The following is a 27,119-nucleotide window of genomic DNA, read 5'->3' as shown; positions in this document are numbered from 1 at the left end:
TACGTTCAGCATTGTCACCTCCGATGATGATAACTACTTCTTCCAGGAGTCACACTGCTAGTTCCATGGCCCTGGCTAGAATTTGGGGTAATACTTGACCATGACTGATGTCTGCTGGATGAGCTGTCATCACAACTGCTTCTAGGATAATAATCATGTGATCTACTATGTCTGGGTATGGACACCACAAACACTGAATGAGCTATGCAAGCAGTGCAACTATGGGAGCAAGATGTTGCAGACCCATGTTGCCTAGCACAGGTTGATGAATAAGCTCTATGGCCACATGGATGCTGACCCAGCCCCAACAGATATTATATTACAGACACTGCCCAATACGTTGTGTCATTCATTCTATCCAAGGAGCCACCCACACAGTTTAGGCAGCCCACATATCAGAATGTACAATGTTTAGCACATGCACTATCTCTTCTGAAGCCCTTTTGGAATGTGCGTGTGCCTCTTTGACAGCCCTTCACATGTGTGGCACCTACTGACACACCAACATCAGGAGCAGGGTGGCCAGCAGGCCTCCTCAGGGCATCTTAAACAATGTTCCTGTGTGGCACCTAAGTCTCACAAGGGCTATGGGGAGAACCAATCAGTTCTGCATCTGAAGTAACTACACTAACTTGATCAACAGTGTCACTATCAACCTGTTCTATGTCTGAGATCTCTGGGTCATGGGTATGTGTAAGCATACTAACTGGGTCTGAAATAGTGGCTGAAGATGTTGTAGGCACAACCTGCACCCCAAGACTGTCATTTTATCACTGCCATCATCTTCAGAGACTACTGGTACTCTGACATCAGGCGGCAGGAGTTTAACAGTATCAATGGCAGAATCAGCTATGATAACAAGTAAGGGAAAAACAGAATAAACAGCAATCAAACCTATGTTATGTGAAATGTATCTTACAACTTAAAAGATGCTAATGCAATGAAATCAAATAACTTTTAACTTACACATACATCTAACATTTGGATATTAACAAGAATATATATATATATATATATATATATATACAATTAAAATAACAAAATAATTAAAACAATTCAAACAGAGATCAGATCTACTTTTAGGCTCCTACCTTTATAAATGCATTAAAGATGAGACATTCAGCCATGTTGCTATTCACTTTATTCTCACACAGTAATGCTGCGACCTTTGCTACTGTAACCTAAACACATTACCCTTGCAAAACCACCAAACAAGCTCATTATTTAGTGACCACAGTTTCTCCATTCTTGTTGTAAAATTATTGGATTCAAATCCTGGATCCCTTAAAGACTGTATCTCTTAAAAATAGCCTTTTGGGAAAGATATTAAAAACATCTATTTGCTGACATTTTAAATGCTATCAAAAAAGGAGGCCACCATAAAATACCTCACCTCATATATATATCTTATATGGACATACCCACATATTCCAGGATCACACCTCACTACAGAAAACTTAAGCATTGCTATCTAAGTTAAAGAAGCGTCGTGCTTATAACCAGGCATATGAACTGCTATGGCTAACAACACATTTTCACCCTCAGGGCCATATTCCATTATAACTATAAATCACAGCTCATCCTAGAAAGTGCTTCAACTCCTAGGTCAGATACTATCCCTAGGTTTTATGCTTCTCTGCAACTCCTGTGTAGACAGTTGAGAATACCCCTGCTTTTACATCTTCACATCTTCTGATTTCTACTAACTTGTCTAATATATACTTTCAATTCCTCTACATTTTTTGAACTCCTTGTTAACACCTGGTATAATACTGGCTCTGTAGCCTCACTACACTACTTATGATTTAAATCCTTATGTCTAATATTTACATCATTGCTATATGACATATGTCAATATTCCACAAGACAGTTTTGTGATGCCCACTGACATACACTTCCAAAGAAACATTGTTTTGCCATTTTACAATATTTTATTAGTAGGAATACTTTCTTATTTACACACACTATATTTGATGTTACTGATTGTTTTTCAAATTGGTTAAAGTAAAGTAATATCCAACCTAACCTTTTGCAAAGTACTTATCACTATAAACACTTTTATATATATATATATATATATATATATATATATATACACACACACACACACACACACACACACACACACACACACACACACACACACACATATATATATATATATATATATATATATATATATATATATATATATATATATATATAGTGAGTCTAAGGAGACATTGAAGACATGAATTATATATAAAAATACATGCCTATTTTCATAACTTAAAAGAAAACCAAAATCATAGCTCAGCTGGTTTTGCAGATCCACACAAAATACATAGGTTCATAGGTTCATAGGTTCATACTAGGCTATCTGCCCGAGGGCATTTACAAGCCTAGCCCATAGTTTTGTGGCTTACGCCACCCCTTTAGTATGGGGAACTATACCCATTATTTTGCTGTGCCTCTGTTGAGCAGTGACACTGAGGTAATCCCTGGGGTATATCTGCGATCTCCCATCCATTGGTCAAGATTTCTCTTGAACAAGGCCAGCGAGGTGCTCTGCCTCACATATACCGGGATTTTATTCCACAGCATAGGGAGTCTTTGGGTGATGAATCTATCCCTCCAGCACGTCCTATTAATAGCCGTGTCGAGGTTTAAGTCTCCCGCCCTTGTGGCTCTGACGGATCTAGATTTTTTGAGGTGAAGCATATTCATCAAATCTGGGTTTGACATGGCCTTGTATGTTAGGCAAAGGTCACCTCTGAGCAAGCGGTAAGCGACTGAATAGAGCTGGAGTTCTTTCAGTCGGGCAGCATAGGACAGATGTTTGAGACCCTTTATCCTTTTGGTGAGGAACTTTTGTGGCCTCTCCAGCTGCTGCAAGTGTCGGGTCAGATACATTCCGAATGGGGCATTGTACTCAATCATAGCATCTTAAGTTAAAGTTATCCCATCCATATAACCCATGTATGGTAAAGGATATATTATATGTCAGGTGAAAACCTGAAGTTCTCTCCAAGGTCCACCTTTTATCTCTGCTACAAGTGCTACACAAGATAAGTTCTGCAGGATAGCCATCACTTGGCTCAACCATTTTAAGCTTCCAATGTGTATATTTAAATGATCTTCTGACTGGAGTAACTTCCTCATTATTTTTGCTTTCAGGCAGCCTCCTTAAATATGACCTTGATTCTCACCTAAAATCTTATTATCTGCTGTGAGAATACTCTCACTTTCCCTACTACAGTATTTTTAGTGGCATCATATCAAATTTTAATGGTACAGTGCATATTTTCCAAGAAAACTGTTACAACTACCACCCTTACATCACATATCAAGGGTTCTTTGAATTATAGTGATGAGGTGTAAACCATGAATACCCTCAGCATTTCTGTTGGCTAGAGTGTGCCTGTGTGTCACTGAATATTGGCATCAGTTTGACTACTTTAGCTACTTTGCGAGGGACAGTCCCTCTTTGGACAATTGTGTCCTGCGAAAAAAAATGAAAAAATGGCTAATGCCCTGAGATTTTTGGACAAAAATATTTCTTAAGTGTTTTTTAATAGTTTCATAAAACAGTTATTTTTTTATCTGAAACACCTAAATGTTATATGAAATAGCATAAGCAACTCAAAGGCTGCAAGAATAAGCTTTTATTTTGGAAAAAAGTGAAGTTCTATCCTTTGTACTGGTCACAGGCATGTTTTATCCTGCAAAATCTGACATTTCTACAAAAAATGTCCCACTTTCGGCATTTGAAAAGGTGGCAACCCTAGCAAAGGAGCATGATCTGTCACCAAACTGAGCTGCCTACTTAACAAGTAATATTTCAAGGCATAGAAAGCCTCTGTCTCAATAGTTGTGTATCCCCTTTCTACATTACTTAGTTTCCTACTGATATAGCACACAGAGTGCTCCTTACCTTAAATATATTGGGAAGGCATTACCCTCCCAAAAGAAAATATTGATGTGTTGGTGATTTTTGAGTTTATTAAGTGCTATATGCATCTCAGGAAACTACTGTACTTTGCATTCTATCTTGTGAGATCTGTCTAAGGGCAAGCATTATCCACAAACATTCTGCAGTACTGAGCTAGTCCAATAAAAGTCTTCACTTGCCTCACTGGAGAGGGTATAGGCCAGTTTTTATGGCCTCTGTTTTTTCTAGTTGTTGTCTTATCACACTGTTCCTATAAGGTACCCTAAGTACTTGTCTTCCACAATATCTAGTTGACTTCTCAAGATTTATAGTTAACAATGTCAGTATTTTTGAATCTACTGCTGCATACACTTTGAGTTTAACACTGCCTAAACTTTATATAAGAGGGAACTTCCCAGTCTTCTATATGAATAACAAAGTCATCCATGTTTGCAGCAGCATATCATAAGTGAGGTTTCATTTTGTTATCCATCAGCTTCTGAAAGGTGGCCGGGACTCCATAGAGGCCAAATGGTAAAACTACGTACTGAAATACATCATCTGGGTGTTTTGTATGGTGGGGGTAACCAGTGTCTGTCTATATCCTTTTGTCATGACTTATCCTGTGACTGAAGCACATATTGCTCCATGGACCTGTGGCCAGAATCAACATAATCCTCCCTAAGTAAATGTGGACTGTTATGAGTAGGATTGGTAGACATCTAAAAATACTGCATTGCCACAAAAAATAAATAAAACAATATAAAATACCACAAAAAACAGCTATCCCAAATATGTAGAAAATGAATTTATTGTTATAGTGTTAAACTTTGGAATATACCAAGTCTCTTTCCTTCGGAGCTTGTTATTTAAAGTTACATTTTCAACCTAAGAGACTTCTACTACACTTTGGAACCTTCGGGGTTAAATAAAGAATGTGAATGGAAATATGTCATTTAATTAGCAGTGGGTGTTATGTGTTAATTTTATGTATATTTAAGCTGTGTTTTTGAAATGCTTTTTTACTCTCTGAAGGCTGTTGAGCCGAGGCGCTAAATGCAATACATTTGTTTTATACGTATTTGGGATTGCTGTTTTTTGTGGTATTTTATATAATTCATACCACACCTTTCAGCTACCTATCCTGGACCAAAAAACTAAAGGTGGAGGTGTGTCCATATTCATTAAGGATATCTACACCTCCAGGCTAGTTGCTCAGCATAATGCAGCCAAGATTATCCAAGTGCAACTAAGTCTGGGCAAGACTGCAATCCAAAATATAACTTACTACATAGCCCTCATCATGCCCCAGGATTCCCACTCCTCATTTCTTGATACACTGGAAAATATTAGGGTACTATCCAACACCCTAATAATGGGCAATTTCAACTACCCCACCGTTAACTGGGAAAACTACTCATGTAACAACTCTTTTGCTCAACGTTTTCTGGAATTCATAAATTCAAACACCTTGGATCAACTTACCCACACCCTCACCAGGGCAGCAATATCCTATACCTGGTCATTATCAACATGGGCGACCGGTGTTCCACACCAGAGGTCAATTCTTCATTGGTCAAATCCTACCACAAGCTAATCAGTCTAGACATCCACATCCCACCCCTACCCCCCATTAGGGAAACCACTGTAAAAAATTTCTCCAAAGCCAACTTCACGCTTCTTAAGACAGAAGTGGCAAACTTCACAACACCCATGCAGGCAGACAATAGAGGTATGACTACTGAATCCTACACAAATGCACTTTATAAGCACTTACACAAGTGCATGGACCGTGCTATCCCTAACAGAACCAAGATGCTATCCTCCGAAAAAGGAAGCCAATCTGGTGGTCCCCTGCCATAAACAAACTCTACAGCAGAAGAAATAAATTGTTTCAAAAAAGAGTAAAATTCAATGACTGGAAGAACTCCTGGTGAGTTTCAGTATGAAGCTGAGATCCCTCATAAAATCCTCCAAAGCTAGTTAAGAAAACAAAATTGATACTGATTCTAAAGACAACCACAAAACATTCTATAGCTTTGTCAAGAATCTCAATGGCAGATCTGCTCTGAGTTACAGCACAATGGCACTAAATATACAAAACTGATATTGCCAACATCCTGGCAGATAGGTTCAGAGCTAACTTTACCCCCTCACCCTCTAAAAGGCCTATCTCTATACAGGAAAAATGCAAAGTTCCTGTAATCATGGCTGCACAGGTAAAACCCACACTCTCCACAGCCAAGAACACAGCATCCATGGGACCTGGCAACATCCCAGGCTGTGTTCTACATGAACTACAGAGTGAACTGGCACCCCACCTAAGCACCATGTTCAATCATAGCCTCACCTCAGGCTTTGTGCCCACTGAATGGCACACAGCAATGGTTATCCCACTCCACAAAGGGGGAGCCACCACGGACCCTGGGAACTATTGCCCCATTAACCTAACGAGCCTGGTCTGTAAGGCCATGGAACGTATCATCATGGAACTTATAAACAAAGACATTGGTAATCTCCAAACTCTAGACCCCACCCAGTTTGGGTTTGTAAAAGGCAGATCATGTCTTCTAAACCTGACTGACTTCTTTGAAGCAGTCACCAAAGCCGTAGACGAGGGTAAGGTGGCTCACACATCCTATCTAGATCTCTCCAAGGCTTTTGACACCATCTTTCATTCTGGAATTATAGATAAACTCACTAAACTAGGTATAAATTCCTATGTCACAAGATGAGTTGCCAACTGGCTCACTGACAGAACTCACACTGTGAAATTTCCAGACTCCAAATCTGACTTCAGACCAGTGACAAGTGGAGCACCACAGGGTTCAGTCCTGGGTCCTCTCCTGTTTGGTATCTACTTTTCTGAAGTACAGGCTAACACAGAAGGTCTTTGGCTAATGAAGTTCACAGATGACTGCAAACTAGGAGCCATAACTGAAATGCCTAACAATGTGGATGTTCTACAAAAGGGCCTCACTGAGACAGATGCCTGGTGTCAATGCCAGGGCCTCAAGCTCAATGCCAAAAAGTGCATTGTCATCCCCTTTGGTAAAAACTCTGTACCCATGAGCTACCACATAGATGGTAGTCTACTTAACACTGAAAGTGTGATAAGACACCTTGGAACACAGGTGGGCAGTAGTCTCTCCTTTGATAATCACATCACCACAGTAGTCAAGAAATCCTTCTATGTGGCAAACCTCATCACAAAAGGTTTCTCATCCAGGAAAAAAGAGGTCATTGTTCACCTCTACTTGTCACTCATTAGACCCATTACAGAGCACAATGCCCCTTTTGGTATGTACCTCACAAGACATCTACAACAACTGGAAAAGCTGCATAAATACCTCACAAAGAGGATTACCAGCCTCAAATAGATGCCCTATGCAGACTGTCTAAAAAAACTCCAGCTTTTCTCTGTAGCACATCGCCTACTCAGAGGTGATCTCTGCCTAACATACAAAGGAATGTCAAACCCAGAGCTGTTGGACATGCTCCACTTAAATAAATCCCAATCCCCTCTGAGCTACATGCTCTAGGGACCTAAACCTTGTCACCACAATAAACAGAACAAGCTGGAGGGATAGATTCCTGTTCCAGAGACTTCCCATACTCTGGAACAAACTACCTATCTATATCAAACAAAGCTCCTCATTAGCACTCTTCAAGAAAAATCTTGATGATTGGATGGGAAATAGGAAATTCACCCTGGGGATCACCTCTGTGTCTCTGCTAGACAGGGGCACAGGAAAATAATTTTTTTGGGTGGTAAAAGACAGGGTACCTTTTTGGCTAGGCTTGTATAGGCCCTAGGGCCAATAGCCTAGTACCTACCTATGAACCTATGAACCTATTAAATAGTTGTATTTAGAATTCTTTTCTCTTGAAATGTTGTTATCCTTCACTTAGATACTTTAAATGGTAAATGATTAATTCTGATGGAAGTGTTTGACTCTTTTGAAAATACCTATGTTCTTTATAGATGCATACATTCTGCAGCTTCACTGACACTATCAATAACTAAATGACATCAAGTGAACTAGGAGCTGCATTAGAAAACCCATTATGTATATTAACATCAGACTTATGTTACATAACTCAAATTTTAGTAACTAAACAGAGGGCTGTGAGCCTTTTTTTTTGTTAATACATATGAGTAATATATGTATAAGTGTAAAATATAATAGTTAGGTTGTAATAAGTGTTATACATGTATTCAACAGATCCTTACATGAAAAATATTAGATAGATGACTGACAAAATGGTTAAATCATCTGATGTTTCTTGAAAAGTCTTGGAAATATTGGCAATCTTCTTAACCTTCAGCTTCTAATGTTTGTATATATTATGATTTGATGTATATTTCTGGCATATCTACTTATTAGAGGTGCTATTATCATATGTGACATTCATATAGCTTCAGTTATATTGTACACTCTCATTCTGATGTATATTTCATGGATTCAGATTTCATTAGTTGCTTTCATAATGCTTTTCTTTTTTGCTTTTATACAATATTTTAAGCAGAGATGGATAATGTGTGTCTTTTAGTGTTGGAGAGGTAGTGGATGGATAGTTTAGTTATGTTTTTAACTAAACCAGAAACTTTATGTTTCTTGTGTGTGTTTGTAAATAGTTTGGGGATTTTGAAAGCAGTACTTAATTCATGTTATGCATCCATGATAAGTATGTTTTCAGTAGATTTCAAGTCAACACGGAAGAAAGGTCTTTCAGTAAGTAACAACATAGACATTATAATCAATGGCTTATAAATGTTTATCATTAAATATTAATGCTTTGAGAAATAATGTCAAAAGAGCTGGTTTGCTAAATATATCAAAATGCGGAAACACTTTATAAGCTGGAAATCCTGAAATATCGATTTTCAGAATCTTGAGCCTGTAAAGTGGAATGGCTAAAACAGTGAACACCCAGAAGAGTGAAATTCAAAACCTCGCATTTCGGAGATGTTAAATTAGTGGTACTGGTGTTACACTGTGTTTATGGATTCAGGTAAGTGTTTATGTTTTAGGGGTTTTGAGTAGGGGCTGTAGTGTGTGTTAGTGTGTTTTGTTACTGTGGTGTGTGTGTACGAGGGGGATGTAGCTTGTGTGGTGGTGTTTCATGTGTTTGTGTATGTAGTGCAACCTTGGAGTTATTATATTTAAGTATAGGGGTGTGGAGGTTGTGTGTTTGTTTGTGGGGAAGAAAGTATGTGTGTATGTGTATGTGTGTGGTGTATGTGTGGTTTAGAAGTCGCGGTTTTAAATTTCGCACTTCTGGGTGTGCAATGTTTTAGTCTTTCAACTTTATGGGCCCAAGATTCTGAAATTCGATATTTCACGATTTCAAGATTTTAAATTGAATCCCAAAATGCATAAAGCCCAGATCATCTTTTTACAGGAAACCCATCTATTAAAAAAGATCTACAAAAATACTCATTTAATTCATATTTTAAGACTAAGAGAAAGGGACATTCTTATTCTATGGAAAAATACTTATACTATGCAAGAATTATAGATACAATTTCAGATAAAGTTGGGATGCTAAGCATGGTTATTTTGGAAATCAATAGTAAGTATTAATATTTTATTAATACATACTGGATACCAGGACTAAGTACTCAATATGTTGACAAATATCTGGACCTGATTACTTTAAATGAAAAAGGGGAAATTATAGCAACAGGTGATTTTAACTACCTATTATCAGGCAATGACGTTTCTAAAAATGGAAAATAAAACTAACATTTCAAACTAAGAAGTTACATGACTTTGCAAACCAGATGAACCTTAAGGATATACATGGTCTAAGAAAACATTATTCCTTATTCTATACTCAATATTCATATCGGTTTGGTACACAAACAAATATTGATAAGGTCTTTGTATCAAATTATATATACTCTAAACTAAGTGACATATCTATAATGACTTGTCCACTTTCAGACCATAATGATATTTGTATGAATGAACAAACAGGATCCAAATCAAACACAAATATTCAGATAAAACTGTTTTAATTATACATTAATTAAATAATTAATTAACTCATTAAACCATTTACCCCTTAAAGCAAACTTCTCCAATTCAATTCCCTATTAAGTCCCATAGGGACCATTGTATTAAATTTGAAAATGTAAATACGTTCTTTATATAGAAGCTTTTCCTTTAAAAGATTTTCATCCATACAAAAACAACTAATTTGTTCTAAAATGCTTCCCTTCAGTAATGAATAATCATTGTTATGTGATTTCATAAAATGAGCAGCAATTGTTTTTTCTTCTTTACAATTTTTAATGCCCTAATATGCTCCATAAATCTTAATCGAAACATCCTTTTTGTTTCTCCCACATAGAACATATTACAAGGACAGCTTAAAATGTAAATTACCCCTTTGATTCACATGAAAATCTATCTTTGGAAATAAAGGAAATGTTAATAATACATTCAAAACACTTAATGTGTGGACACACTGGACATCTCCCACATTTGATTGTACCTGTTTCCATTGACATTCTAGGTACTGGTAGATTTGGTAAAGCAAATAATCCATGTACCAACATGTCCCTTATGCTTCTACCTCTCACATACGATCTCGTGAGATGTCTTGGTAAAACATTTACTAAAAATTCATCATGCTTCAAAAATTCCCAGTAATGCTCCAGCATCCCTATTATTGCCTTACTTCTAATGTTATACATAGAGACAAAATAAATCTCTTGCATTTGATTTAACTTCCCTTCTTCCATCTCATGTATTATTTTATTTCTCTTATTTTGATTATTTAAATTCCTATAGTATACCCTATATATTGCCTCTTTATCTGGACTATACCCTCTCTTTATGAACATATCAGCTTATTTACAGATTTCATCCTTTAAAATATCTTCCTTATTACAAATTCTTGACAACCTTAAGAATTCATTATATGGAAGGGCAGCTATTGTATGGGGTGGATGGCAACTAGATGCATGTAAAAACTGGTTACCATCAGTACATTTTCTATGCACTCCTGTTACGATGGTACCATCTTCCTTGCCCTCTAGCTCCAAATCTAAAAAATGCACCTTATTTCCTTGTTGTAAACTATCAAAACTGACATGAAATGGATTCTGGTGCATCTCTGTTATAAACTTATTAACCTTTTCTGTTCCTCCTTCACACACAAAAATGAAATCATCTATGTAATGAAAATAATTCTTAACATGTTGTTTCATAAATTCCTGCCTAAACAGAAATGTTATTTAAAAGAAGGACATAAAAAGATTTGCATACATGGGGGCAAAAGGTGCCCCCATGGCAGTCCCTTATTTCTGTCTATACATTTCATTATTATAAAGAAAAAAATTATTCTGCAGACAAAAGTCTACCATCTCTATTATAAACGTAGAGAGAGGGTTGTCCCCTAAAAAATATGATAGAGCAGTTAAACCATCACATGTTTAATGGATGTGCATAGACTTCTCACGTCCAACACAATCCAATACATCTCCCTTTTCCATCCAATTCCAGCAATCTTTGTTAGAAAATCAAATCTATCCTGTATATAAGAAGAAGTTTTCTTTGCATAAGGAAGTAACTTTTCATGTAACAATAAACCCATATTATGTAAAAAAATAGTTACATGCCGATACAATCGGTCTTCCTGGAGGTTTTTTCATATTTTTGTGGATTTTTGGCAAACAAAAACGTACTGCTAATTCTTTATTATTAGCTGCCAACTTTCTTTCCACATCCTTCTTTGAGAAATAACCTAAACGTAGACCTTTCTGTAACAGTTTATTATGTTTCCCCATTGGTTTACTAAGATTTGATTTTTCACTATTCACATATACTTCTTGGTTACTTAAATGTTCCATACACATTCCATGATATTGTATGGCATTCATTATAACAATTCGATTACCTTTATCCGCTGGTTTAATTACTAGCACCTTATTATTCTGGGGCTCTATTAATGCCTTCCATTCTTTATAAGTTAGGTTATAGTTAATGCATTTTTTTTATTTTCTAATACTTCCCTACATATATTTCCACCTTCAAAATTAACCATTGAGCTGAAATGGGAGATGCTCTGGTTCTGGAAAGGAGGCATAAACTTACTAACTACTGGGGTACTGGAAGTATTCAGTAAACAGTAAGCATTACATGTTGTCATTTCATCTTCATCACATTGCTGCTCATCATCTTCATTACATGAAAAAAAACTTTCATCGGAAAATTCATCAGTTAAATTCATTCCATTATCATTCTTATTTCCTTTGTTAGAGAAAAAACATTTTAAATGTAATTTACGGATAAACTTAAACATTTCTTGTTTAAAAACATGCATCAGTGGAATAACCTTTGGAATAAACTTCAGACCTAAATTTAAAACTGTATACTGTTCTTGTGTTAAATTACAGTTGGACAAATTTATTACATTCAAAGTAACATCATTCTGTACATTACATGTATCAATGTTTAAATTTCTTACTGTTATATTGTCCGCTTTTATAGTCCTTATTGTAGAAGCCGTTTGAATTGTGGGCAGTATACCTACTCTGTTTCTGGCCCTCCCATTGTTGACCTGCATGGTTCTGAAAACAGTTTTGGTGCTCAAATGGTTGTTGTGGATGTGGTAAAGGCGGATAGTCCTCTTCATAGTTCTCTGTAGTATCACTTATATTTAAGTAGGGGGGTGTGGGGGTTGTGTGCTTGTTTGTGGGAAGGAAGGTATGTATGTATGTGTATGTGTGTGGTGTGTGTGTGGTACAGAAGTCACAATTTTGAATTTTGTGCATCTGGGTGTGCAATGCTTTAGTCTTTCCACTTTATGGGCCTGAGATTCTGAAATTCGATATTTCAGGATTTCAAGATTTTAAAGTGAATCCCAAAATGCATAAAGCCCAGACCATAGTTTTACAGGAAACCCATCTATTAAAAAAGATCTACAAAAATACTCATTTAATTCATATTTTAAGACCAAGAGAAGGGACATTCTTATTCTATGGAAAAATACTTACACTATGCAAGAATTATAAATACAATTTCAGGTAAAGATGATATGCTAAGCATAGTTATTTTGGAAATCAATAGGAAGTATTATTCTTTGATTAATACATACTGGATACCAGGACTAAGTACTCAATATGTTGACAAATATCTGGACTTGATTACTTTAAATGACAAAAGGGGAAATTATACCAAAAGGTGATTTTAACTACCTATTATCAGGCAATGATGTTTCTAAAAATGGAAAATAAAACTAACATCTCAAACTAAGAAGTTACATGACTTTATAAACCAGATGAACCTTAAGGATATACATGGTTTAAGAAAACATTATTCCTTATTCTATACTCAATATTCATATCGGTTTGGTACACAAACAGACATCGATAAGGTCTTTGTATCAAATTATGTATTCTCTAAACTAAGTGACATATCTATAATGACTTGTCCACTTTCAGACCATAATGATGTTTGTTTTTCTGAAGTCATTACAAAATGTAGTACTTCCATTAGTGTTGGGGACTAGAACAGTTCTACTCATTCTATAACTCTTTAGTTATGCTTATTTTGAGTTTTTAGCTTCTCTTACTGTTTTTCTGACTTTAGTAATCTGGAAAGTTTCAGTCAAAACTTCATTTTAGGGGTTTTCACTGTGTTATATTTTGTTATCTTAGCTATCCTAGACATGCTACTCTATACCATTTGTAAATGTATCCTGTATTCTCTTATCTGTGGAGCTTTTCTCCCCGGGCCTCTACTGAAAATGGACATGTATCCAGCTAGACTAGCCCGGTCAACAAATGTAAAATAAATAAATAAATAAATAAAATAAATATCTGAGACCACTCCTTCATTTACTAAAACAATCCCTCACCTCCTGCTTTTGTACTTTTGACAAAGATTCCTCTACTTGCACTGCAGGTTGAAATACCGTCATCTGTGTTATATGAACACAGCATATTTCTCTACTTTTTATGGCTTCAGGACATTAATGTGATAAATTTATTCTCTCTCTTTTCTGGCTATCTAACCTTATAATTAACCACATTTGTTCCTTCCAGCACCTTAAATGGTTCCTATCATTTGGCCAGAAATTTGTTTTCTGAGGTGGGTACTAACCATAGTACCTGAACTACTGGTTTAAATTCTCTAAGCTAGCAGTTCTTATTGTGAAGTTGTTGTTACATTTGCTGGCCTTTCATCATGTGCTCTCCTAATCAGGAAATTGTCCACTTTAATCTGTCCTCAAACTAACATAAAGTTCTACCACACTTTTAAATTATGTCTTCCTCTTCCCAAGTTAACTTAAGAATATCAAGTAACCCATATTTGACACTTGTCATACAGAAGTTCAAACTGGATAAACCTAGTGGAAGCTTGTGGCATCTGTCTCTGACTGCAAACAGCAAATAGGGTAAGAACTGCCTCAGCGTTTACCATCTACATTCACAACTTTCTTTAGTCTGGATTTTAGTGCTTTATTAAAACTCTCTAATAGTCCATGAATCAGTGGATGGCACACTAATATATTTAACTTTTTGACTTTACAGCACTGACACAACTGATGATATAAAGGCAGTGCCTTGGTTTGTAAGTACCTACTCTAGAGATAAAAGATTCTTGGCAATAGCGTTAGCACTTGCTTTACATAATGGCAAACCTCTCAACTGTCCAGATTTTCGCAGAATGTCCAGATTTTTGTCAGATATTTTTGGTCTGTTCATCATAATATTTGTGGTTTTCTGGATTTTGTGTCAAATCTGTGAGGATTAAATTCTCTAAATAATGAAAGACACTTTCGTTTCAGACTTCATATCTTTCAGAAAATGCATGGTAACGCAAGACCTTTTATGCTAGCAATATTCTAAGTTTATAAGAGCAATGTTTAAAATGTACCCCTAGTTTTTTGACTTTGTCCCCCATTATTTTTGGCTTTGTCCGGAGATTTTGTGCTAAGAGGTTCAGTGCTATGCATAATGGCACTGCTTCTAGAAATTTGGAAAGATAGTCAACTATGACTAGCATGCACTGATACCCCTTGCTAGATTGTACTAATGACTCCACAATGTCCATCCCCATGTGACCTACTAGCATGTGACTATGGACTAAAGTGGTGCCCTATAAGGCTTAGGCACTAGTAACTCATAGATAATCTTTCTTCTTTGTTTACTTAACTCTGTAGGAACTGTCACCTTTTAACTCAAAATAGGTATAGGAAGTAATGACAACATTCAGCTCACTATCTTTCCGATATCACCTTTGTTATATTTTCATCCTACTTATAGAATTATTTCACATTATAGCTTTTTAAAGTGTATGCGGTTTAGCTGTAAGTCCACTAAAAAAGTGTTGCTTTCTACAGTAAATTACATCAACGTAGAAGGCACAACTTCTTCCTCAAAAACAATTATACCCTAGTTTCTACTATATATCCCTACACAACAGGTGCCTCTAAACAAAAATGTCCTTTTACTTTTTTACTTCTGCTGTCAGTACAGGCAGCTTGAGTGGTCACTTTTATTTCATGTTGCTGCCTTATGTTAGTGGATACCATATTTCTTTTCCTTCCTTGTGTTACTTTCCTACAATAAACATTGGGCCGGATTCACGAAGGCTTGCACAGAGTCTAAGAGTAGTGTAAGACGGCAGACAGCCAATATGTCTGCCGAGTGATCCAGCAACAGCAGGCAGGGGCGTGCATGAGAGCTCCTAAAACTACTATTGCACGGACAGTGTTATGTTATGCAAATTACTTCATTTGCTGCTGAAAGCTATGCAAATGAGGTAAATTTGTGATCCAGGAAACACTAACCTGTCCGTGGAAGAGTAGAGTTATTTGCAGAAATGTACTCTGTCGGTAACGGAGTACCGTTCTGCAAATAGCAAAACGGAGCTATGACAGCTCCAAATAAAGGATGCATCCAGTTGAGGAAGCATGCCAATGGCCAAATATAAGGCCATTGGCATTTTTATTGTTTGAAAATTAATAAAAATCAAAAATTTATTTCCCCGATCTCCGATGTTTAAGCGTAGCGCGCGCCACGCAAACGTGCGGCACTTTAAAAACCATAAAATAAATAAAAAAATAGCCAAAAATAGGCATTCTTATTAAAAATATTATTCTGCCATGCAGGTGAATGACAGGCTGAAGACAACATGGCTACCGAGTAGTGGTTGCTAAGGGGGAAGCTCAGTTTGAGAGATGTAACCAAGCATTAGTAGGCAATCCTATGCAAATGAGGATAAGGATAGTGAATCCCAAATTTCCCTGGCATGTGAGCCATGTCCCTAGAGTGTAAGTGTAGGAGTAGGGGAGTAGTAAAGTAGAAGATAGGTGACATCATGAGGGGGTATGTCAGAAAGACTGTAAGCTTATTGGAGCAGAGTGGCTTGTGTTTGATGTGAGTTACTCAGGATTGGAAGAGGCATGTCTACAGTTGTCCTAGCTGAAACCCAGAAACCGAAGGTGTACGCCGTCGGTATCACTGAAATTTCTTGCAAACGTGCTTACACCGTGTGCACATGTGTGCGTGCCTGTAAACCTGTGTAAGCCTGTGTGCGTGCGTGTGCACCTGTCTAAGCCTGTGTAAGCCTGTGTGTGCCGATGTGCACCCGACTAAGCTTGTGTAAGCCTGCGCGCGTACGTGTGCACTCGTGTGCGCATGTTTGCACTTGTTTGCGCAGTGCTGCCCCTTGTGGAAACAGAAAGGAAAAAGGAAGGAAAAGAAGTAGTAGGAAGTTAACCAAGGAGAACTAGCAGAGCTGCCAGGTGAAATAAATCAGAATCAGCCAATTACACAGGCAGTACACTAGCCCAGCCCAGCCCAGCACTTAAAACTCTGCAAACAACATTCCCCCATGTTTTTCTGAGAAACACTGCAACACTGCAGTATACAAAGAGAGTGAAAACTTAAAAAGCGTAACTCAGACAAAAAATGTTAGGTGCTGCCATTGCTGTTATAAGCCAACATGTGCAAAATGCTGAGGGTGGTGCCATTGCGAATGCTGCTGAGCAACTCACAGTGAGGAGACAGAGAAGAGTGTACAGACTCAGGGTAACCTACCAGGGGCTACATGAGCTGGAGATAGTGGAGCGCTATAGAGTGGACAGAGACCTCCTACAGCAAATTGTTGAGCTGTGCAGGCCACGCCTCACACACAGAACCAACAGAGGGGAACCCATCCCAGTGGAAACCAAGGTATGTGTTGGCCTAAGAATACTAGCAACAGGTACCTTCCAGAGACCAACTGGTGATATGATGGGGATTCCACAGGCATCAGCATCGAGGGTACTGCACCAGTTCCTGAATGCCATGTCAGCACATGTCGGTGATCATGTATATTTCCCCAATTCCCGTGAGGCATTGGCCAGCAATATGCGTCTCTTCCAGCAAATACCGGAATACCCTGAGGTAGTGGGTGCAATTGACTGCACACACATACACATCAAAGCACCAGCCGGTGAGCAGGGTAGGGCCTACATCAACCGCAAGGGCTTCCCCTCTATAAACTGCCAGGTCGTGTGCGATGCCCAGGGCATAATACTGAATGTGTGTGCTGGCTGCCCTGGAAGCTACCACAATTCCCATATCTGGCATCTGATGCAGCTGTACCAGACATTTGCCAATGGGGACATCCCTGACGGTCACCTAGTAAGGGATGCTGGATACGCACTGGAGCCTTGGCTGATGACACCCATCAGAAATGCACACACACCTGAACAAGAACTCCATAATGAGGCACACGCACAAACACGAAATGCAATTGAGCATGTGTTTGGGATGCTCAAGTCACGGTTCCGGTGCCTGGACACATCTGGTGGAGCCTTGCAGTACTCACCAACTACATGTACCCAAATTGTCATGGTATGTGCCATGCAACACAATATGATCCTGTGAAAACAGCTGCAGCAGGAACAGCATGGGGCAGGGCCAAACAGCCCCCCACCATTGCCAAGGCCATCACAGGCAGAGCGTGACTCGGAGGAGAAACAACCTGGGCCCGCCCCAGTAGGCAGAAGGATGCGTGCCCAGTATGCCTTGGCCTTGGCAAAGAGGCAATGCATAGCACATACACTGGCTCAGTAGGAACCCTGGAAATGATAGCTCTCTCTGACTTGCATATAAAATAAAAGGGATGCCTAACTTGACACTACCTGTTTTCAAACATGTATAGGGAGTGTACTATGTGCGTCTGACACAGGCAGCCCTGCAGCACCACCTGAGGCATGATTGCCATGTTTTAAGCAATATAAAGCAGTGCTAAGCAGCTTTTACCACTATTTAGTATATGTAAACAAAATTGCCCGTGCTAACTAGCGCAACGTCGGGCAACATTGAGCAATGTTTGGCAAGGTCTGGCAAAGTCGGGCAAAGTTGAGCAAAGTCAGGTTAACATGCTCATATTTGCTTTACTGTTTCTTAAGCAGTCTGGTCTGCCCAGCATGAAAATAAAAAGCAGTGACAGGGCTCAAGCCCAGGATACTGTGCACTATAGTCACAGTACTGAACCACTAAGCCATGACAGCATTTCACTGGCACAGACACAGCAGGACAATTGTGCACTAATGCAAACACAAAGAAATGCTGTATCATGCCCCCTAAAGAGGCATATGGGTAACCTCCCCCACAGGCCTATGCAGACAGAAAACAGCAGGCCAGGCGGTGTGATGTGGGTTGGGTAGGCTATGAATTCACAATCTAATATACGTGACATTGGACGCTAAGATCTGTAGTACAGTAGTATCCCTCAAGCCAGTACGATAAGCAACAGCACAAACTGAAATGGAGTACCTTACATAGCAGTGCAGGCCTAGCAAATGTGTATAAGTGTCAGGTGAATCCCTCATCCTATGTACACCCACAGTAACAATCAGGTGTGCCCCCGGGTAGAAATGTACAAAGAATAGCTGCCCCCCCATATGCAGAAATGTTGAAAGTCTATGCAAAGTGTCTCATGGAAGCCCTGCAGGTACAGCATGATCCCTGTTGATTTATGACACAAGGGTGAGATCTGCTGTAAAAATACAACTTGATTTTCCACACACATACAATATAAATGTCTATACCGGGCGTGCTCACACACTTCAACAAATGTAGTGGATTTCATTCAGCATTACTCTGAAAGGTCATACCGGGCATGCGCACACACTTAAATAAACAAAGCAAATGTCAGGCAACAACATACTGAAAGGTCATACTGGGCATGCTCACACACTTAGGTCATGTCTGAGTACAGCAGTGGGGCACACATATCTGGCAGTTGCATGTTTTACCCCAGGAACCTGTCACTATTCACCAATCCTGCCTTGTGTACACAGTTATATGAAAACAGACACATATAATATATTGGAACCCTGTCATATAATTACACTATGTACCACAAGTACATAAGTTGTTAACAGAAAGTGAAAAAGCAAAGAAGATCAATAAACCTGCAATCAGTATCATCAATAAACAATGTGCACTCCAAATATTATCCTATCCATGTTCCGGCAAAAGAATCTGTGAAGGAGGCCATAGAGAACCATGACGCTTCCTTCCGCTGTGTCATAAATAGCAATGTACACTCATATATGTCCTGAGTCAGTGCAAACTGTAAATGACTGACATTGTCAACATCCTGTCAGACAGGCTCATACATACATACCCCCCTCTCACAGACAAAAGGCCCTATCATCATACCTGGAGATTGTGAAAGCACAGATATCACATATAGAATGGGTAAACAGCTCCTTCCAAACCTGAAAACACAGCGTCTATGAGACTACATTGTTTCCCTAGCTGTGCCATAAGTGAACTCCAGAACAAACAGACCCTGCACCTGAACAGTCTGTTGAGCCTCACCCTTTGTACAGGATATGAAACTGTTGAATGTGCTACAGCAACGTTTGTCACACTCCACAAGTGTTGGTGCACAACAGACCATGGGAACTATTGTCTTATAAGCCTATTAAGCCTGATCTGCAAGGCCATGGAGTCCATCATGATGGAACTCATAAACAGATCTATTGGGAGCCTACAAACACCCAACCCTACTGATTTTGGTTTGGTCATGGGCAGATCATGGTTCCCAAACCTGCTAGACTGTTTTCAAGGCAGTCACCCAAGACATACATCATTGAAATGAGCTACACACGTCTCACATAGACCTTGAAAAGCCCTTTGCCAACATCCCAGACACATGTCGTATCCATTAAATCAACAACCTGTGCATAAATATGTCTGTCATCTGATGGATTGCCATCTGTGGCACAGATAGATCACACAAGGTAAGAAGTGTGGTCTCCTGTACAAGCTGGTAACTGCTGTCCCCCATGGCTCAGTCCTGGGACCCCTCCTGTCTGGTGTATACTTTTCAGAAATGCAGTCAAACACATGAGGGTTATGTTTAGCAAAATTTGTGGATGACTACCAAACAAGTTGTCATAATCGATGTTTGGGACAACAGAGACATCCTTAAAAAGGGTCTCAGTCAGACAAATGTGGTGTCAAAATCATGGCCTCGACCTACAGTCATACAAATACCTCATAGGTGCCAACACCTTAAATATGGAGGTGATAATAAGGGATCTATGGACAAATGTGGATAGTCATCTCTACTTCCAGAAACACATTCACAAAGTGGTCAGAAAATCATGCTATGTGTTCCCACAAACTGCCAAGGTCTTTGCATGTAGTTCAAAGGAGGTTCCCTCTACTCATCAGTCATCAGACCCATCAGAGAGTACCACAACACACTTGCGAAGAATCTGACTAGGCATCTTCAGCAGCTGGAAAGACCACTGAAGTACCTCAACAAGAGGATTACTGGCCTCAAACAGTTGACCCATGCAACACGACTGAATTTAACTCAATCTGTACTCTGTTGCATACTGTCTACTCAGGAGATCTCTGCTCAACAGACAGGTCCATGTCATGGCAACACTCAGATCTGCCTGAGTTACAGCTCAATGGCACTAAATATACAGACCCAACTGATATTGCCAACATCCTGGCAGATAGGATCAGTGTTAACTTTACCCCCCTCTCACCCATGAAAGAGCACATCTCTATAATGGAAGACTGCAAAGTTGCTGTCATCACGGCTGCACAGGTAAAAAATACTCTCCAAAGCCAGTATCACAGCATCCATGGGACCAGATAACTTCCCAGGTTGTGTCCTACACAAACTACAGAATGAACAAGCACCACACTGATGTATCATGTTCAGTCATAGCCTCACCTCAGGCTTTGTACCTGCTGAATGGTGCACATCAATGGTTATCCAACTACACAAGGGTGGAGACACCATGAATCCCAGGAACTAGCACCCCATTAGCCTGATGAGCCTGCTGTTTAAGGCCATGGAATGTATCATCATACAACTTATAAAAAAAGACATTGGTAATCTCCAAACTCTGGACCACAACCATGTTGGGTTTGTAAAATGCAGATCATGTCTCCTAAACCTGATAGATTACATTGAAGCAGTCACCAGAACCGTAGACAAGGGTAAGCTGGTTCACGCAGCGTATGTCGATCTTGCCACGGCTTTCAACACCATCCCCCTCTCTGGAATTATAGATAAACCCACTAAACAAGGTATAAATTGCTATGTCACAAGATGGGTTGCCAACAGGCTTACAGACAGAATACACACTGTGAAAGTAGCAGACTCCAAGTATGACTTTGTACCAGTGACGAGTGCAGTACCACAGGGTCCAGTCCTGGGTCCTGTCCTGTTTTGTATCTACTTCCCTGAAGTAAACTTTAACATGGAAGGTCTGTGGCTACTGAAGTTTCCATATGACTGCAAACTAGGAGCCATAATTGTAAACACTAAAGATGTGGACGTCCTACAAAAGGGCATCACTGAGACAGATGCCTGGTGTCAAAGCCATGGCCTCAAGCTCAATGCCAAAAAGTGCATTGTCATCCCCTTTGGTAAAAACTCCACAGCCATGAACTACAACATAGGCGGTAGTATACTTAACATTGAATGTGTGATAAGAGACCTTGGGTCACAGGTGGACAGTGGACACACCTGTGATAATCCCCACAGTAGTCTGGAAATCCTTCTATGTGGCACACCTCATCACAAAAGGTGTTTCATGCAGAATAGAAGAGGACATTGTTCCTCTCTACTTATCACTCACTAGAGCCATAAGAGAGTACAACACCCCTTTTGCTATGTACCTCACAAGACATCTACAACAACTGGAAAGCCTGCAGCAATACCTCACAAAGAGCATTAGCAGCCTGAAATACATGCCATACACAGACCATCTCAAAATGCTCCAGCTATACTCTCTCACATATCGCCTACTCAGAGGTGATCTCTGCCTAACATACAAAGCCATGTCAAACACAGAGCTGTTGGACATGAGCTAAGTAAAACACTCACAATCCCTCTGATCTTCAGCAGCCAAACCACAAGTGAAATACAAAAGGAAGGGGTGTATCCATTTACCTTATGGATACCCACACCTTCAGGTTAGTGGCACAGCATGAGGCCTTGGAGACCATGCAAGTGCAACTAACAGTGGGCAAAGCTGCTTATCAGATTGTAGCCTGCTACAGATCACCGACCTTGTCTCAGAAACCTCACTCAGTATTCCTGATAACAGTGGAAAATATAAAGGTCCTATCAAACACCATTATATGAGGAGATTACAACCACCCAAACATTGAGAATTACTTGTGTACAACGTCCTTTGCCCAATGTTTCCTAGAGTTTAAAAACTCAAATGCCCTGGAACAGCTGGTCACCACGCCCACTAGAGGTGACAACATACTGGACCTGATCATCACCAACATGGGGTACCAGTGTTCCACAACAGAGATAAATCCCTCACTGGTAATATCAGATCATAAAGTAATCACACTGGACATCCACATCCTGCACCCCACCACTCAAGGAAACCACTGTGAAGACATTTTCAAAAGCAAACTGCACACTTCCCAAGACCAAAGTGGAAAGTTCCAAAACCGTTTTGCTATAGGATAATGAAATACAATCTGCCAAATCATTTACAAGTGCATTCTATGAGCATCTCCAGGGATGCATGAATCGAGACATCCCAAATAAAATCAAGATGCACTCCTTCAAAAATAAGAAACCAATCTGGTGGCCGTCGCCCATAAATAAGCCATACAACAGAAGGAGGAAACAAACACATGATAGAGCAAACTTCACAAAAGGAAAGGCATCACTGATCATTATTAGGAAGTCACAATGATCACTCATAAAATAATCCAAGGCCAGTTTCTAAAGACAAATCGCCAAGGAATGTAAGAATAACAACCACAAAGACTTTGTTAGCTATACCAAACATTTAGGTGGCAACTTCCAAATATGCTGTCAGCTACTGGAAAATGGCAATAAATACACTGAACCAACTTACATTGCCCACATCCTGGGGGACAAGTTCAGTGCCCATCACCCCCAAAAGGGCCTGTGTCCATCCCAGAAGAATGCAGAGCCCCAGACTTCATGGACATGCAGATAAAGACAGCCCTCTCCAAAGCTAAGAACACAGCATCAATGGGACTGGATGGTGTCCCAGGCTGTGTCTTACACCAGCCCCTAAAGGAACTACACCCTCACCTACATTCACTGTCCATGCTCAACCTTACCACAGGCTATGTACCCAAAGAATGGCATACACCAACAGTCATCCAGCTCCACAAAGGGGGTGCCAGAACAGAACCTGGAAACCATTGCCCTATAGGTCTACTCAGCTTGGTCTGCAAAGCTATGGAGCAAATTATCATGGAACCCATAAACAGAGACATTGGGGACCTCCAGACACTGGACTCTACCCAACCTGGCCTTGTTAAAGGCAGATCCTGCCTCCTAAACCTAGTTGACTTATTTGAAACAGTTACCAAGGACATAGAGGGAAGTGAAAGTAGTCCACACAGCCCACCTATACCTCACTAAGGACTTTCGACACCATTCCCCACTCTGTCATCATGGACAGGCTTACCAGCTTGAACATTAACAGCTATGTCACAGGATGGGTGGCTAACTGGCTCACAGATCAAACACACATGTTCAGAGTTGAGGGTGCCATGTCTGACTCTAAACCAGTCACAAATGGCATCCCACAGGTCTTGGTCCTGGGACCCCACCTGTTCAGTAGATACTGCTCAGAAGAACAGGCAAGCATGGGAGGAGTATGGCTGAACAAGTTTGCAGATGTCTGCTAGCTGTGGTCCATAATCGACTCTACGGCTGACACAGACATCCTCCAGAAGGGTCTTACAGAGACAGATACCTGGTGTCAAAACAATGCCCTCAAGCAGAATGCTAAAGAATGCATAGTCATCCTCTTTGGATAAAACAAAGTGCACACAAATTACCACATAGGTGGTAATCCAGTATGTACAGAGAAAGTAATTATGGCCCTGGGGACCCAGGTAGATAGTAAACTCTTCTTTGATGATCACATGGCCAAAGTGTTTAGAAATTCCTTCTTTGTAGCTTACCTAATGTCACTTAATGTAACTCACTTTGTCTAGTCTGATGATGTCACCATCCTACAAATATACCTGTGGAAAAAAGAACTTGCAGTAATGTGTATAGCACATTGTGTAACTGTGTGCTTCTCTAGTATCATAAAGTAGTTAGGTAGGGGTTTGAATCCTGCATTTGACAACTGTGTGTTTGTGTGTGATTTCCTTGGAGAGGAAAAACCTTTTTAGAGACTACTAAAACACCTTAAAAGTGGTATACTCATCTTTGTCAAGTCTGATGATGTCACCATGCTACAAATATACCTGTGGAAAATAGCACTCCCAGTAATGTGTATAGCGCGCCTTGTTGATACGTATTTCTCTAGTGTCATAAAGTAGTTAGGTAGGGGTTTGTATCCTGCAACTGACAAGTGTATGTGTTTGTGTGTGATCTCCTTGGAGAGGTGCAACCTTTTTGGGGACTACTAAAACACATTAAAAACAGTATACTTATCTTTGTCAAGTCTGATGATGTCACCATCCTACAAATATACCTGTGGAAAAAAGAACTCCCAGTGATGTGTTTAGCATGTCGTGTTAATGCATACTCTTCTAGTATCATAAAATAGTTAGGTAGGGGTTTGAATCCTGCACTTGACAACTGTTTGTGTTTGATCTCCTTGGAGAAGAGCAACCTTTTTGGAGACTACTAATACACCTTAAAAGTGGTATACTTATCTTTGTCAAGTCTGATGATGTCACCATCCTACAAATATACCTGTGGAAAGGAAAATCTTCCAGTAATGTATGTAGCACGTTGTGTTAATGTGTACTGTTCTGTTATCATAAACTAGTTAGTTAGGGGTTTGAATCCTGCACTTGGTGAGTGTGTGTGTATGTGTGTGACACTGTTGGTCAATGTATTGTGGGTTTTGCTTTCACTACTGTATGACATATCACTATGACAACAGTATGTGCATTGCACATGTCAGGTAGCTGTGTGGCAAATACATATACGTACATATGACCTCAATTATTTCATAGGTGGGAACCCTGCTTTCTCCATGAACACATCTGTTATCTTTGCTAGAGTGTGCTGCCGCTTTCCAGACCTTAGGTCACATCTGTATGCTTGTGACAAGCCCAGCTACTGCAGTGATCCCTGGCCTAGGTCATCCGTGTCACACACACTCATTACGGTTTCTATTGAATAGTGTGAGTGAGGGTTTATGCCTGAGGTATATTTCGGACCTGTTCAAATGCAGCAAAGTCTGTCAATGATGGCTATTCATTATAGGTGTACAACAACCTTTGTGGATATGCATGCAGACCCCTTATTGCTTATGTGATCCACCGAGGGATTTCAAAATACCTTTGGAAATGTGATTACCAAAGGAGAGATGATGTAACACTTGGCTGTATGTACACATCGGTATCTGTTCAACATGTTGGGGGCTACTACCTATGTGGTACTGTGGGGATACTATGTTTTGTAAAAGTGGATGACTATGCTTTAGTTGGCTTATAGCTTTACAGCAACGGTTTGACAACAGGTATCTGTCTGTATGATACCCTTGTGGAGGATGTGTGTGTCATCTGGAGAATGCATTATAGGCCACAGTATGCATTACCAGACATGGACGGACATATCCCTACTATGTTTGGTTGTACCTAAGAGAGCTATATGCCAAACAGGAGTGGTCCCAGGAATGGGTGCAGGTGAATACCACTGGTTACTGGCATAGTATAGTACCTGTAGGATCCAAATGTTACGGTGTGTCCTACATCTGTGTGTCAGTTGTCAAGACATCATCTAACGATTGTTTATGGTCAGGCTGTTGAGGTTATGTATACTACCAGAATGCAACTCAATGACAGATAGTAACAATATCACCCACAGCACAGTGTCAAACCATGTCATACACACACGTGTACCCAAGTTCCAAGATGTGTGTAGTACAATGCATACTGGCCACCAATAGAAACTATGGAGTGTTAACACTGTGTAATACAGGGCATGTCACCCTGCCCATGTGTCCACTATGCATATACATGCAGACAGTGCACCTCCACCATGTTCACAAATGTACACCTGCAAGTCTGTGCTGCACACATTCCACATGTACTGTCCACTCTCTAACACATGCTGCCAATACTACACACATCAACCAAGTGGCACGTGGGCGGACAATACACTATTGGAATTAACACTGGTGTAAGCAATACTACATTGACAATCATAGCTTTAATGCATCATGCCTGCTCAGCTACACCTTGAAGGATATCATTACACTTTACTGCTGACAACATGCTAACATTGCTATACTGCTATAAAGTCACCCTGTGCATCAGCACCATGTTAGCCTGTTCCTGCATCAATGTTACAGATGACAGGAGGTGGCACAGGTTTCATCATATGCACAGGGTGTGTTGTTGTTTTGCCAGAGGCCTACATTGAGCCATACAATCAACATGTATGTGTGTGTGTGTGTGTGTGTGTGTGTGTGTGTGTGTGTGTGTGTGTGTGTGTGTGTGTGTGTGTGTGTGTGTGTGTGTGTGTGTGTGTGTGTGTGTGTGTGTGTGTGTGTGTGAGGACCAAGAGTACTGCTATGGGCCAATGTTGATGTAATGTGCGCGAGTATGTGTTAGCCCTAGGTGTCTGGTTTATGTGTGTGTGTGTCTGCATGCACACAGTTCCACCATGTGGCTGCCATATACGGGGATTTGTGGGACAGCCACAGACTGTACCTGCCAGGCTTTACAGATCACCAT

Source organism: Protopterus annectens, chromosome 10.part0, assembly GCF_019279795.1.
Source record: "Protopterus annectens isolate FY-2018-M chromosome 10.part0, PAN1.0, whole genome shotgun sequence".
In the NCBI taxonomy this organism is placed as follows: domain Eukaryota; kingdom Metazoa; phylum Chordata; order Ceratodontiformes; family Protopteridae; genus Protopterus; species Protopterus annectens.
Note: the sequence above shows the minus strand (reverse complement) of the source record.